The sequence below is a fragment of the Chlamydotis macqueenii genome, chromosome W (genome assembly GCF_036417535.1).
Source record: "Chlamydotis macqueenii isolate bChlMac1 chromosome W, bChlMac1.mat, whole genome shotgun sequence".
Lineage (NCBI taxonomy): Eukaryota > Metazoa > Chordata > Aves > Otidiformes > Otididae > Chlamydotis > Chlamydotis macqueenii.
Genome location: NC_141592.1, coordinates 41457232 through 41470254, shown reverse-complemented (window position 1 = coordinate 41470254; position 13023 = coordinate 41457232).

The following is a 13023-nucleotide window of genomic DNA, read 5'->3' as shown; positions in this document are numbered from 1 at the left end:
GTCTTGGGCTCTGGCTGTCTGGATGTCTTCAGCTCTGGCTGTCTGGCTGTCCTGGGCTCTGGCTGTCTTGCTGCCTGGCTGTCTAGCGCTCTGTCTGTCTGAATCTCTGGCTGTCTTAGGCTCTGCCTGTCTGGCTGTCTGGGGCTCTGGCTGTCTGGGGCTCTGGTTGTCTGTCTGTCTGGGGCTCTGGCTGTCTGGGGCTCTGGCTGTCTGGCTGTCTGGGGCTCTGGCTGTCTTGGGCTCTGGCGCTCTGGCTGTCTGGCTGTCTGGGGCTCTGGCTGTCTGGCTGTCTGGCTGTCTTGGGCACTGGCTGTCTGGTTGTCCTGGGCTCTGGCTGTTTGTCTGTCTGGCTGTCTTGGGCTCTGGCTGTCTGGCTGTCTTGGGCTCTGGCTGTCTGTCTGGCTGTCCTGGGGTCTGGCTGTCTCGGGCTCTGGCTGTCTGGGGCTCTGGCTGTCTCGGGCTCTGGCTGTCTGGCTGTCTGGGGCTCTGGCTGTCTGGATGTCTGGGGCTCTGGGTGTCTGCGGCTCAGGCTGTTTGGCTGTCTGGGTCTGTGGCTGTCTGGGGCTCTGGCTGCCTGGCTGTCTGGGGCTCTGGCTGTCTGGGGCTCTGGCTGTCTGATTGTCTTGGGCTATGGCTGTCTGGCTGTCTGGCTGTCTGGGGCTCTGGCTGTCTGGGGCTCTGGCTGTCTGGCTGTCTGGCTGTCTTGGGCTCTGGCTGTCTGGCTGTCTGGCTGTCTTGGGCTCTGGCTCTCTGGCTGTCTTGGGCTCCGGGGCTCTGGCTATCTGGCTGCCTTGCTGTCTTGCGTTCTGGCTGTGTAGCTGTCTGGCTGTCTTGGGCTCTGGCTGTCTGTCTGGCTGTCTGGGGCTCTGGCTGTATTGCTGTCTGGGACTATCGTTGTCTGGGTCTATGTCTGTCTGGGGCTCTGGCTGTCTGGGGCTTTAAGGCTCTGGCTGTCTGTGGCTCTGGCTGTCTTGGGCTCTGGCGGTCTGGCTGTCTGGCTGTCTGGCTGTCTTGGGCTCTGGCTGTCTGGCTGTCTGGCTGTCTTGGGCTCTGGCGGTCTGGCTGTCTTGGGCTCTGGCTGTCTGGCTGTGTGCCTGTCTTGGGCTCTCTCTGTCTGGCTGTCTTGGGCTTTGCTTGTTTTGGGCTCTGGCTGTCTGGCTGTCTGGCTGTCTTGGGCTCTGGCTGTCTTGGGCTCTGGCTGTCTGGTTGTCTGGGTCTCTGGCTGTCTGAGGCTCTGGCTGTCTGGCTGTCTGGCTGTCTGGGGATCTGGCTGTCTGGCTGTCTGGGGCTCTGGCTGTCTGGGGCTCTGGCTGTCTGGCTGTCTGGGACTATGGCTGTCTGGGGCTCTGGCTGACTGGCTGTCTGGGGCTCTGGCTGTCTGGCTGTCTGCGGCTCTGGGGCTCTGGCTGTCTGGCTGTCTTAGGGTCTGGCTGTCTGGCTGTCTGGCTGTCTTCGGCTCTGGGGCTCTGGCTGTCTGGCTGTCTTAGGGTCTGGCTGTCTGGCTGTCTTGAGCTGTGGCTGTCTGGTTGTCTTGGGCTATGGCTGTCTGGGGCTCTGGCTGTCTGGCTGTCTGGCTATCTTGGGCTCTGGATGTCTGGCTGTCCTGGGCTCCGGGGCTCTGGCTATCTGTCTGTCTGGCTGCCTTAGGTTCTGGCTGTCTAGCTGTCTGGCTGTCTTGGGCTCTGGCTGTCTTTCTGGCTTTCCTGGGGTCTGGCTGTCTTGGGATCTGGCTGTCTTGGACTCTGGCTGTCTGGGGCTCTGGCTGTCTGGGGCTTTAAGGCTCTGGCTGTCTGGGGCTCTGGCTGTCTTGGGCTCTGGCGGTCTGGCTGTCTGGCTGTGTTGCGCTCTGGCGGTCTGGCTGTCTTGGGCTCTAGCTGTCTGGCTGTCTGCCTGTCTTGGGCTCTGTCTGTCTGTCTGTCTTGGGCTTTGCCTGTCTTGGGCTCTGGCTGTCTGGCTATCTGGCTGTCTTACTGTCTTGGTTTCTGGCTGGCTGGCTGTCTTGGGCGCTGGCGCTCTGGCTATCTGGCTGTCTGGCTGTCTGGGGCTCTGGCTCTCTGGGGCTCTGGCTGTCTGGCTGTCTGTGGCTCTGTCTGTCTGGCTGTCTTGGGCTTTGTATGTCTGGCTGTCTGGCTATCTTGGGCTCTGGCTGTCTGGCTGTCTGGGGCTCTGTCTGTCTGGCTGTCTTGGGCTTTGGATGTCTGGCTGTCTGGCTGTCTAGGGCTCTGGCTGTCTGGCTGTCTGGGTCTCTGGCTGTCTGGCTGTCTGGCTGTCTGGCTGTCTAGGGCTCTGGCTGTCTGGCTGTCTCGCTGTCTTGGGCTCTGGCTGTCTGGCTGTCTGTGGTCTGCTTGTCTTGGGCTCTGGCTGTCTGGCTGTCTTGGGCTCTGACTGTCTTAGGCTCTGGCTGTCTGGCTGTCTGGCTGTCTGGGACTCTGGCTATCTGGCTGTCTGGCTGTCTGGGACTCTGGCTGTCTGGCTGTCTTGCGGTCTGGGGCTCTGACTGTCTGGCTGTCTTGTGCTCTGGCTGTCTTGGGCTCTGGATGTCTGGCTGTCTGGCTGTCTGGCTGTCTGGGGCTCTGGCTGTCTGGCTGTCCTGGGCTCTGGCTGTCTTGGGCTCTGGCTGTCTTGCTGTCTGGGACTATCGCTGCCTGGGTCTATGGCTGTCTGGGGCTCTGGATGTCTGGGGCTTTAAGGCTCTGGCTGTCTGGGGCTCTGGCGCTCTGGCTGTCATGGGCTCCGGGGCTCTGGCTATCTGGCTGTCTGGCTGTCTTGGGCTCTGTCTGTCAGTCTGGCTGTCCTGGGGTCTGGCTGACTTGGGGTCTGGCTGTCTGGGGCTCTGGCTGTCTTGCTGTCTGGGACTATCACTGTCTGGGTCTATGGCTGTCTGGGGCTCTGGCTGTCTGGGGCTTTAAGGCTCTGGCTGTCTGGGGCTCTGGCTGTCTTGGGCTCTGGCGGTCTGGCTATCTGGCTGTGTTGCGCTCTGGCGGTCTGGCTGTCTTGGGCTCTGTCTATCTGGCTGTCTGCCTGTCTTGGGCTCTGTCTGTCTGGCTGTCTTGGGCTTTGCCTGTCTTGGGCTCTGTCTGTCTGGCTGTCTTGGGCTTTGCCTGTCTTGGGCTCTGGCTGTCTGGCTGTCTAGGGCTCTGGCTGTCTGGCTGTCTCGCTGTCTTGGGCTCTGGCTGTCTGGCTGTCTGGGGTCTGCTTGTCTTGGGCTCTGGCTGTCTGGCTGTCTTGGGCTCTGACTGTCTTAGGCTCTGGCTGTCTGGCTGTCTGGCTGTCTGGGACTCTGGCTATCTGGCTGTCTGGCTGTCTGGGACTCTGGCTGTCTGGCTGTCTTGCGGTCTGGGGCTCTGACTGTCTGGCTGTCTTGTGCTCTGGCTGTCTTGGGCTCTGGATGTCTGGCTGTCTGGCTGTCTGGCTGTCTGGGGCTCTGGCTGTCTGGCTGTCCTGGGCTCTGGCTGTCTTGGGCTCTGGCTGTCTTGCTGTCTGGGACTATCGCTGCCTGGGTCTATGGCTGTCTGGGGCTCTGGATGTCTGGGGCTTTAAGGCTCTGGCTGTCTGGGGCTCTGGCGCTCTGGCTGTCATGGGCTCCGGGGCTCTGGCTATCTGGCTGTCTGGCTGTCTTGGGCTCTGTCTGTCAGTCTGGCTGTCCTGGGGTCTGGCTGACTTGGGGTCTGGCTGTCTGGGGCTCTGGCTGTCTTGCTGTCTGGGACTATCACTGTCTGGGTCTATGGCTGTCTGGGGCTCTGGCTGTCTGGGGCTTTAAGGCTCTGGCTGTCTGGGGCTCTGGCTGTCTTGGGCTCTGGCGGTCTGGCTATCTGGCTGTGTTGCGCTCTGGCGGTCTGGCTGTCTTGGGCTCTGTCTATCTGGCTGTCTGCCTGTCTTGGGCTCTGTCTGTCTGGCTGTCTTGGGCTTTGCCTGTCTTGGGCTCTGTCTGTCTGGCTGTCTTGGGCTTTGCCTGTCTTGGGCTCTGGCTGTCTGGCTATCTGGCTGTCTTGCTGTCTTGGGCTCTGGCTGGCTGGCTGTCTTGGGTGCTGGCGCTCTGGCTATCTGGCTGTCTGGCTGTCTGGGGCTCTGGCTCTCTGGGGCTCTGGCTGTCTGGCTGTCTGGGGCTCTGTCTGTTTGGCTGTCTTGGGCTTTGGATGTCTGGCTGTCTGGCTGTCTGGGGCTCTGGCTGTCTGGCTGTCTGGGGCTCTGGCTGTCTGGCTGTCTGGATGTCTTGGGCTCTGGCTGTCTTGGCCTCTGGCTGTCTGGCTGTCTTGGGCTTTAGCTGTCTGGCTGTCTGGCTGTCTTGGGCTCTGGCTGTTTGGGCTCTGGCTGTCTGGCTGTCTAGGGCTCTGGCTGTCTGGGGTCTGCCTGTCTTGGGCTCTGGCGGTCTGGCTGTCTGGCTGTCTTGTGCTCTCGCTGTCTGGCTGTCTTGGGCTATGGCTATCTGGCTTTCTGGCTGTCTGGGGCTCTGGCTGTCTGGCTGTCTTGGGCTCCGGCTGTCTTGGGCTCTGGCTGTCTTGCGGTCTGGGGCACTGGCTGTCTGGCTGTCTGGCTGTCTTGGGCTCGGCCTGTCTTGGGCTCTGGCTGTCTGGCTGTCTTGGGCTCTGGCACTCTGGCTCTCTGGCTGTCTTGGGCTCTGGCGGTCTGGCTGTCTGGCTGTCTTGGGCACTGGCTGTCTGGCTGTCTTGGGCTCTGGCTGTCTGGGGCTCCGGCTGTCTGCCTATCTGGATGTCTTGGGCTCTGGCTGTCTGGATGTCTTGAGCTCTGGCTGTCTGGCTGTCCTGGGCTCTGGCTGTCTTGCTGTCTGGCTGTCTAGCGCTCTGGCTGTCTGAATCTCTGGCTGTCTTAGGCTCTGCCTGTCTGGTTGTCTGGGGCTCTGGCTGTCTGGGGCTCTGGTTGTCTGTCTGTCTGGGGCTCTGGCTGTCTGGCTGTCTGGGGCTCTGGCTGTCTGGCTGTCTGGGGCTCTGGCTGTCTTGGGCTCTGGCTGTCTGGCTGTCTTGGGCTGTGGCTGTCTGGGGCTCTGGCTGTCTGGCTGTCTGGATGTCTTGGGCTCTGGCTGTCTGGTTGTCCTGGGCTCTGGCTGTCTGGCTGTCTGGCTGTCTTGGGCTCTGGCTGTCTGGCTGTCTTGGGCTCTGGCTGTCTGTCTGGCTGTCCTGGGGTCTGGCTGTCTCGGGCTCTGGCTGTCTGGGGCTCTGGCTGTCTCGGGCTCTGGCTGTCTGGCTGTCTGGGGCTCTGGCTGTCTCGCTGTCTGGGGCTCTGGGTGTCTGCGGCTCAGGCTGTTTGGCTGTCTGGGTCTGTGGCTGTCTGGGGCTCTGGCTGCCTGGCTGTCTGGGGCTCTGGCTGTCTGGGGCTCTGGCTGTCTGACTGTCTTGGGCTCTGGCTGTCTGGCTGTCTGGCTGTCTGGGGCTCTGGCTGTCTGGGGCTCTGGCTGTCTGGCTGTCTGGCTGTCTTGGGCTCTGGCTGTCTGGCTGTCTGGCTGTCTTGGGCTGTGGCTGTCTGGTTGTCTTGGGCTATGGCTGTCTGGGGCTCTGGCTGTCTGACTGTCCTGGGCTCTGGCTGTCTGGCTGTCTGGCTGTCTTGGGCTCTGGCTCTCTGGCTGTCTTGGGCTCCGGGGCTCTGGCTATCTGGCTGCCTTGCTGTCTTGGGTTCTGGCTGTGTAGCTGTCTGGCTGTCTTGGGCTCTGGCTGTCTGTCTGGCTGTCTGGGGCTCTGGCTGTATTGCTGTCTGGGACTATCGTTGTCTGGGTCTATGGCTGTCTGGGGCTCTGGCTGTCTGGGGCTTTAAGGCTCTGGCTGTCTGTGGCTCTGGCTGTCTTGGGCTATGGCGGTCTGGCTGTCCGGCTGTCTGGCTGTCTGGCTGTCTTGGGCTCTCGCTGTCTGGCTGTCTGGCTGTCTTGGGCTCTGGCGGTCTGGCTGTCTTGGGCTCTGGCTCTCTGGCTGTGTGCCTGTCTTGGGCTCTCTCTGTCTGGCTGTTTAGGGCTTTGCTTGTTTTGGGCTCTGGCTGTCTGGCTGTCTGGCTGTCTTGGGCTCTGGCTGTCTTGGGCTCTGGCTGTCTGGTTGTCTGGGTGTCTGGCTGTCTGAGGCTCTGGCTGTCTGGCTGTCTGGCTGTCTGGGGATCTGGCTGTCTGGCTGTCTGGGGCTCTGGCTGTCTGGGGCTCTGGCTGTCTGGCTGTCTGGGACTATGGCTGTCTGGGGCTCTGGCTGACTGGCTGTCTGGGGCTCTGGCTGTCTGGCTGTCTGCGGTTCTGGGGCTCTGGCGCTCTGGCTGTCTTAGGGTCTGGCTGTCTGGCTGTCTGGCTGTCTTCGGCTCTGGGGCTCTGGCTGTCTGGCTGTCTTAGGGTCTGGCTGTCTGGCTGTCATGAGCTGTGGCTGTCTGGTTGTCTTGGGCTATGGCTGTCTGGGGCTCTGGCTGTCTGGCTGTCTTGGGCTCTGGATGTCTGGCTGTCCTGGGCTCCGGGGCTCTGGCTATCTGGCTGTCTGGCTGTCTTAGGTTCTGGCTGTCTAGCTGTCTGGCTGTCTTGGGCTCTGGCTGTCTTTCTGGCTTTCCTGGGGTCTGGCTGTCTTGGGGTCTGGCTGTCTTGGACTCTGGCTGTCTTGGACTCTGGCTGTCTGGGGCTCTGGCTGTCTGGGGCTTTAAGGCTCTGGCTGTCTGGGGCTCTGGCGGTCTGGCTGTCTGGCTGTCTTGGGCTCTGGCGGTCTGGCTGTCTTGGGCTCTGGCTGTCTGGCTGTCTGCCTGTCTTGGGCTCTGTCTGTCTGTCTGTCTTGGGCTTTGCCTGTCTTGGGCTCTGGCTGTCTGGCTATCTGGCTGTCTTACTGTCTTGGTTTCTGGCTGGCTGGCTGTCTTGGGCGCTGGCACTCTGGCTATCTGGCTGTCTGGCTGTCTGGGGCTCTGGCTCTCTGGGGCTCTGGCTGTCTGGCTGTCTGTGGCTCTGTCTGTCTGGCTGTCTTGGGCTTTGTATGTCTGGCTGTCTGGCTATCTTGGGCTCTGGCTGTCTGGCTGTCTTGGGCTTTGGATGTCTGGCTGTCTGGCTGTCTAGGGCTCTGGCTGTCTGGCTGTCTGGGTCTCTGGCTGTCTGGCTGTCTGGCTGTCTGGCTGTCTGGTGTCTAGGGCTCTGGCTCTCTGGCTGTCTCGCTGTCTTGGGCTCTGGCTGTCTGGCTGTCTGGGGTCTGCTTGTCTTGGGCTCTGGCTGTCTGGCTGTCTTGGGCTCTGGCTGTCTTAGGCTCTGGCTGTCTGGCTGTCTGGCTCTCTGGGACTCTGGCTGTCTGGCTGTCTTGCGGTCTGGGGCTCTGACTGTCTGGCTGTCTGGCTGTCTTGTGCTCTGGCTGTCTTGGGCTCTGGATGTCTGGCTGTCTGGCTGTCTGGCTGTCTGGGGCTCTGGCTGTCTGGCTGTCCTGGGCTCTGGCTGTCTTGGGCTCTGGCTGTCTTGCTGTCTGGGACTATCGCTGCCTGGGTCTATGGCTGTCTGGGGCTCTGGCTGTCTGGGGCTTTAAGGCTCTGGCTGTCTGGGGCTCTGGCGCTCTGGCTGTCGTGGGCTCCGGGGCTCTGGCTATCTGGCTGTCTGGCTGTCTTGGGCTCTGTCTGTCAGTCTGGCTGTCCTGGGGTCTGGCTGACTTGGGGTCTGGCTCTCTGGGGCTCTGGCTGTCTGACTGTCTGGGGCTCTGTCTGTTTGGCTGTCTTGGGCTTTGGATGTCTGGCTGTCTGGCTGTCTTGGGCTCTGGCTGTCTGGGGCTCTGGCTGTCTGGCTGTCTGGCTGTCTTGGGCTCTGGCTGTCTTGGCCTCTGGCTGTCTGGCTATCTTGGGCTTTAGCTGTCTGGCTGTCTGGCTGTCTTGGGCTCTGGCTGTCTTGGGCTCTGGCTGTCTGGCTGTCTGGCTGTCTAGGGCTCTGGCTGTCTGGGACTATGGCAGTCTTGGGCTCTGGCTGTCTGGCTGTCTTGGGCTTTAGCTGTCTGGCTGTATGGCTGTCTTGGGCTCTGGCTGTTTGGGCTCTGGCTGTCTGGCTGTCTGGCTGTCTGGCTGTCTAGGGCTCTGGCTGTCTGGGGTCTGCCTGTCTTGGGCTCTGGCTGTCTGGCTGTCTGGCTGTCTTGTGCTCTCGCTGTCTGGCTGTCTTGGGCTATGGCTATCTGGCTTTCTGGCTGTCTGGGGCTCTGGCTGTCTGGCTGTCTTGGGCTCTGGCTGTCTTGGGCTCTGACTGTCTTTCGGTCTGGGGCACTGGCTTTCTGGCTGTCTGGCTGTCTTGGGCTCGGCCTGTCTTGGGCTCTGGCTGTCTGGCTGTCTTGGGCTCTGGCACTCTGGCTCTCTGGCTGTCTTGGGCTCTGGCGGTCTGGCTGTCTGGCTGTCTTGGGCACTGGCTGTCTGGCTGTCTTGGGCTCTGGCTGTCTGGGGCTCCGGCTGTCTGCCTATCTGGATGTCTTGGGCTCTGGCTGTCTGGATGTCTTGAGCTCTGGCTGTCTGGATGTCTTGAGCTCTGGCTGTCTGGATGTCTTGTGCTCTGGCTGTCTGGCTGTCCTGGGCTCTGGCTGTCTTGCTGTCTGGCTGTCTAGCGCTCTGGCTGTCTGAATCTCTGGCTGTCTTAGGCTCTGCCTGTCTGGTTGTCTGGGGCTCTGGCTGTCTGGGGATCTGGTTGTCTGGCTGTCTGGGGCTCTGGCTGTCTGGGGCTCTGGCTGTCTGGCTGTCTGGGGCTCTGGCTGTCTTGGGCTCTGGCGGTCTGGCTGTCTGGCTGTCTTGGGCTGTGGCTGTCTGGGGCTCTGGCTGTCTGGCTGTTTGGCTTTCTTGGGCTCTGGCTGTCTGGTTGTCCTGGGCTCTGGCTGTCTGGCTGTCTGGCTGTCTTGGGCTCTGGCTGTCTGGCTGTCTTGGGCTCTGGCTGTCTGTATGGCTGTCCTGGGGTCTGGCTGTCTCGGGCTCTGGCTGTCTAGGGCTCTGGCTGTCTCGGGCTCTGGCTGTCTGGCTGTCTGGGGCTCTGGCTGTCTGGCTGTCTGGGGCTCTGGCTGTCTGCGGCTCAGGCTATTTGGCTGTCTGGGGCTGTGGCTGTCTGGGGCTCTGGCTGCCTGGCTGTCTGGGGCTCTGGCTGTCTGGGGCTCTGGCTGTCTGGCTGTCTGGCTGTCTGGGGCTCTGGCTGTCTGGGGCTCTGGCTGTCTGGCTGTCTGGCTGTCTTGGGCTCTGGCTGTCTGGCTGTCTGGCTGTCTTGGGCTGTGGCTGTCTGGTTGTCTTGGGCTATGGGTGTCTGGGGATCTGGCTGTCTGACTGTCCTGGGCTCTGGCTGTCTGGCTGTCTTGGGCTCTGGCTCTCTGGCTGTCTTGGGCTCCGGGGCTCTGGCTATCTGGCTGCCTTGCTGTCTTGGGTTCTGGCTGTGTAGCTGTCTGGCTGTCTTGGGCTCTGGCTGTCTGTCTGGCTAGTCTGGGGCTCTGGCTGTCTTGCTGTCTGGGACTATCGTTGTCTGGGTCTATGGCTGTCTGGGGCTCTGGCTGTCTGGGGCTTTAAGGCTCTGGCTGTCTGTGGCTCTGGCTGTCTTGGGCTCTGGCGGTCTGGCTGTCTGGCTGTCTTGGGCTCTGGCGGTCTGGCTGTCTGGCTGTCTTGGGCTCTGGCTGTCTGGCTGTCTTGGGCTCTGGCTGTCTGGCTGTGTGCCTGCCTTGGGCCCTCTCTGTCTGGCTGTCTTGAGCTTTGCTTGTTTTGGGCTCTGGCTGTCGTGGGGTCTGGCTGTCTTGGGCTGTGGCTGTCTGGGGCTCTGGCTGTCTGGCTGTTTGGCTTTCTTGGGCTCTGGGTGTCTGGTTGTCCTGGGCTCTGGCTGTCTGGCTGTCTGGCTGTCTTGGGCTCTGGCTGTCTGGCTGTCTTGGGCTCTGGCTGTCTGTCTGGCTGTCCTGGGGTCTGGCTGTCTCGGGCTCTGGCTGTCTGGGGCTCTGGCTGTCTCGGGCTCTGGCTGTCTGGCTGTCTGGGGCTCTGGCTGTCTGGCTATCTGCGGCTCTGGGGCTCTGGCTGTCTGGCTGTCTAGGGCTCTGGCTGTCTGGGGTCTGCCTGTCTTGGGCTCTGGCTGTCTGGCTGTCTGGGGTCTGCCTGTCTTGGGCTCTGGCTGTCTGGCTGTCTTGGGCTCTGGCGCTCTGGCTGTCTGCCTGTCTTGGGGTCTGGCTGTCTGGCTGTCTTGGGCTCTGGCTGTCTGGCTGTCTGGCTGTCTGGGGCTCTGGTTGTCTGGTTGTCTGGGTCTCTGGCTGTCTGGCTGTCTGGCTGTCTGGCTGTCCTGGGCTCTGGCTGTCTTGGGCTCTGGCTGTCTTGGGCTCTGGCGCTCTGGCTGTCGTGGGCTCCGGGGCTCTGGCTATCTGGCTGTCTGTCTGTCTTGGGCTCTGTCTGTCAGACTGGCTGTCCTGGGGTCTGGCTGACTTGGGGTCTGGCTGTCTGGGGCTCTGGCTGTCTTGCTGTCTGGGACTATCGCTGTCTGGGTCTATGGCTGTCTGGGGCTCTGGCTGTCTAGGGCTTTAAGGCTCTGGCTGTCTGGGGCTCTGGCTGTCTTGGGCTCTGGCGGTCTGGCTGTCTGGCTGTCTTGCGCTCTGGCTGTCTGGCTGTCTTGGGCTCTGGCTGTCTGGCTGTCTAGGGCTCTGGTTGTCTGGCTGTCTGGCTGTCTTGCGCTCTGGCTGTCTGGCTGTCTGGGGCTCTGGCGCTCTGGCTGTCTGGCTGTCTAGGGCTCTGGCTGTCTGGCTGTCTGGCTGTCTTGGGCTCTGGCTGTCTGGCTGTCTGGCTATCTAGGGCTCTGGCTGTCTGGGGTCTGGCTGTCTTGGGCTCTGACGCTCTGGCTGTCTTGTGCTCTCGCTGTCTGGGTGTCTTGGGCCATGGCTATCTGGCTTTCTGTCTGTCTGGGGCTCTGGCTGTCTGGCTGTCTTGGGCTCGGCCTGTCTTGGGCTCTGGATGTCTGGATGTCTGTCTGTCTTGGGCTCTGGCTGTCTGGCTGTCTTGGGCTCTGGCACTCTGGCTCTCTGGCTCTCTGGCTGTCTTGGGCTCTGGCGGTCTGGCTGTCTGGCTGTCTTGGGCACTGGCTGTCTGGCTGTCTTGGGCTCTGGCTGTCTGGGGCTCCGGCTGTCTGCCTATCTGGATGTCTTGGGCTCTGGCTGTCTGGATGTCTTGAGCTCTGGCTGTCTGGCTGTCCTGGGCTCTGGCTGTCTTGCTGTCCGGCTGTCTAGCGCTCTGGCTGTCTGGCGCTCTGGCTGTCTTAGGCTCTGCCTGTCTGGTTGTCTGGGGCTCTGGCTGTCTGGGGCTCTGGCTGTCTGTCTGTCTGGGGCTCCAGCAGTCTGGGGCTCTGCCTGTCTTGGGCTCTGGGTATCTGGCTGTCCTGGGTTCTGGCTGTCTGGCTGTCTTGGGCTCTGGCTATCTGGCTGTCTGGGTCTCTGGCTGTCTGGCTGTCTGGCTGTCTAGGGCTCTGGCTCTCTGGCTGTCTCGCTGTCTTGGGCTCTGCCTGTCTGGCTGTGTGGGGTCTGCTTGTCTTGGGCTCTGGCTGTCTGGCTGTCTGGGACACTGGCGCTCTGGCTGTCTGGCTGTCTGGGGCTCTGGCTGTCTGGCTGTCTTGCGGTCTGGGGCTCTGGCTGTCTGGCTGTCTGGCTGTCTTGTGCTCTGGCTGTCTTGGGCTCTGGATGTCTGGCTGTCTGGCTGTCTGGCTGTCTGGGGCTCTGGCTGTCTGTCTGGCTGTCCTGGGCTCTGGCTGTCTCGGGCTCTGGCTGTCTCGGGCTCTGGCTGTCTGGGGCTCTGGCTGTCTGGCTGTCTCGGGCTCTGGCTGTCTGGCTGTCTTGGGCTCTGGCGCTCTGGCTGTCTGGCTGTCTTGGGCTCTGGCTGTCTTGGGCTCTGGCGCTCTGGCTGTCGTGGGCTCCGGGGCTCTGGCTATCTGGCTGTCTGGCTGTCTTGGGCTCTGTCTGTCAGTCTGGCTGTCCTGGGGTCTGGCTGTCTAGGGCTCTGGCTGTCTGGCTGTCTGGCTGTGTGGGGCTCTGGCTGTCTGGTTGTCTGGGTCTCTGGCTGTCTGGGGCTCTGGCTGTCTGGCTGTCTGGCTGTCTGGGGATCTGGCTGTCTGGCTGTCTGGGGCCATGGCTGTCTGCGGCTCTGTCTGTCTGGCTGTCTTGGGCTTTGGATGTCTGGCTGTCTGGCTGTCTAGGGCTCTGGCTGTCTGGCTGTCTGGATGTCTGGCTGTCTAGGGCCCTGGCTGTCTGGCTGTCTCGCTGTCTTCGGCCCTGGCTGTCTGGCTGTCTGGGGTCTGCCTGTCTTGGGCTCTGGCTGTCTCGCTGTATTGGGCTCTGGCGCTCTGGCTGTCTGGCTATCCTGGGCTCTGGCTGTCTGTCTGGCTGTCCTGGGGTCTGGCTGTTTTGGACTCTGGCTGTCTGGGGCTCTGGCTGTCTGTCTGTCTTGGGCTTTGCCTGTCTTGGGCTCTGGCTGTCTGGCTATCTGGCTGTCTTACTGTCTTGGACTCTGGCTGGCTGGCTGTCTGGCTGTCTGGGGCTCTGGTTGTCTGGTTGTCTGGGTCTCTGGCTGTCTGGCTGTCTGGCTGTCTGGCTGTCCTGGGCTCTGGCTGTCTTGGGCTCTGGCTGTCTTGGGCTCTGGCGCTCTGGCTGTCGTGGGCTCCGGGGCTCTGGCTATCTGGCTGTCTGTCTGTCTTGGGCTCTGTCTGTCAGACTGGCTGTCCTGGGGTCTGGCTGACTTGGGGTCTGGCTGTCTGGGGCTCTGGCTGTCTTGCTGTCTGGGACTATCGCTGTCTGGGTCTATGGCTGTCTGGGGCTCTGGCTGTCTAGGGCTTTAAGGCTCTGGCTGTCTGGGGCTCTGGCTGTCTTGGGCTCTGGCGGTCTGGCTGTCTGGCTGTCTTGCGCTCTGGCTGTCTGGCTGTCTTGGGCTCTGGCTGTCTGGCTGTCTAGGGCTCTGGTTGTCTGGCTGTCTGGCTGTCTTGCGCTCTGGCTGTCTGGCTGTCTGGGGCTCTGGCGCTCTGGCTGTCTGGCTGTCTAGGGCTCTGGCTGTCTGGCTGTCTGGCTGTCTTGGGCTCTGGCTGTCTGGCTGTCTGGCTATCTAGGGCTCTGGCTGTCTGGG